We start from the raw sequence: 1,966 nt of genomic DNA, 5'->3' as shown, positions 1-1,966 counted from the left end.
TGAGTCAAATCAAATTTTCAATTTGAAAATCTTATCTTTTTCAAAATCTTTTTCAAAAATCAAATCTTTTTCAAAATTCTTAGTTATTTTCGAAAATTCCAAAAATATTTTTCAAAAATCTTTTTCCTATCTTATATCATAATTTTCGAAAATAACATAAATAACTAATGTTTTGATTCAAAAATTTGAAGTTTGTTACTTGCTTGTTAAGAAAGATTCAAACTTTAAGTTCTAGAATCATACCTTGTGATTTCTTATGAATCAAGTCATTAATTGTGATTTTAAAAATCAAATCTTTTTCAAAAACTAATTCCTATCATATCTTTTCAAAAATATCTTCTTATCTTATCTTTTTCAAAAATATCTTTTCAAAATATCTTTTCTAACTTCCTAACTTCCTATCTTTTCAAAATTTGTTTCAACTAACTAACTAACTTTTTGTTTGTTTCTTAACTTTTTCAAAACTACCTAACTAACTCTCTCTCTCTAATTTTCGAAAATATCTCCCTCTTTTTCAAAAATTTCTTTTTAATTAACTAATTATTTTTATTTTTTATTTTTTTATTTTTTTTTTATTTCAAAAAAAAAATTTTTGAAAAATAATACTAACAATTTTCAAAAACCAATTTTCAAAAATCACTAACCCTTTTTCAAAATAATTTTCGAAAATTATACCTCCCGCATCCTATTCTATTTATTCATTCATATCCTAACATCTCATCTCACATCTCTTCCATTCTCACAGTTGTGTTTCTTCCTTTACATCACATTCTTTATCTCCCCCTCTTTTCTTCCACTCACAAAGGGATCCCTATACTGTGGTATAAAGGATCTCTATTATTATTATTATTATTTTTCTGTCCATTCTTCCTTGTATGAGCAGGAGCAAGGATAAGAACATTCTTGTGGAAGCAGATCCAGAACCTGAAAGGACTCTGAAGAGAAAATTAAGAGAAGCTAAAATACAACAATCCAGAGATAACCTTTTAGGAATTTTCGAACAAGCAGAGGAGATGGCAGCCGAAAATAATAATAATGCAAGGAAGATGCTTGGTGACTTTACTGCACCTAATTCCAATTTACATGGAAGAAGCATCTCCATTCCTGCCATTGGAGGAAACTACTTTGAGCTGAAACCTCAGTTAGTTTCTCTAATGCAGCAGAACTGCAAGTTTCATGGACTTCCATCTGAAGATCCTTTTCAGTTCTTAACTGAATTCTTGCAGATATGTGATACTGTTAAGACTAATGGAATAGATCCTGAAGTCTACAGGCTCATGCGTTTCCCTTTTGCTGTAAGAGACAGAGCTAGATTATGGTTGGATTCTCAACCCAAAGATAGCCTGAACTCTTGGGATAAGCTGGTCACGGCTTTCTTAGCCAAGTACTTTCCTCCTCAAAAGCTGAGCAAGCTTAGAGCTGATGTTCAAACCTTCAGACAGAAAGAAGGTGAATCCCTCTATGAAGCTTGGAAAAGATACAAACAGTTGACCAAAAAGTGTCCTTCTGACATGCTTTCAGAATGGACCATCCTGGATATATTCTATGATGGTCTATCTGAGCTATCTAAGATGTCATTGGATACCTCTGCAGGTGGATCCATTCACCTAAAGAAAACGCCTGCAGAAGCTCAAGAACTCATTGACATGGTTGCTAATAACCAGTTCATGTACACTTCTGAAAGGAATCCTGTAAGCAATGGGACGCCTATGAAGAAGGGAGTTCTTGAAGTTGATACTCTGAATGCCATATTGGCTCAGAACAAAATAGTGACTCAGCAAGTCAATATGATTTCTCAGAGTCTGCATGGAATGCAAGCTGCATCCAACAGTACTCAAGAGGCATCTTCTGAAGAGGAAGCCTATGATCCTGAGAACCCTGCAATAGCAGAGGTAAATTACTTAGGTGAACCTTATGGAAACACCTATAACTCAACATGGAGAAATCATCCAAATTTCTCATGGAA

General features: G+C 33.1%; 1 non-coding gene across 1 annotated transcript; it reads right to left on the bottom strand.

The window, feature by feature from the left end:
• Nucleotides 1-1,409: 1,409 nt before the first annotated feature.
• Nucleotides 1,410-1,517, bottom strand: LOC112781571 (small nucleolar RNA R71). Its single transcript, XR_003192341.1, has one exon. It is a non-coding gene; the product is annotated as a small nucleolar RNA R71 (small nucleolar RNA).
• Between the last annotated feature and the right edge of the window lie 449 nt (nucleotides 1,518-1,966).

This window comes from Arachis hypogaea, chromosome 19, assembly GCF_003086295.3.
Source record: "Arachis hypogaea cultivar Tifrunner chromosome 19, arahy.Tifrunner.gnm2.J5K5, whole genome shotgun sequence".
In the NCBI taxonomy this organism is placed as follows: domain Eukaryota; kingdom Viridiplantae; phylum Streptophyta; class Magnoliopsida; order Fabales; family Fabaceae; genus Arachis; species Arachis hypogaea.
The sequence above is the reverse complement of the archived record's forward strand: the minus strand, read 5'-3'. Positions and strand labels throughout refer to the sequence as shown.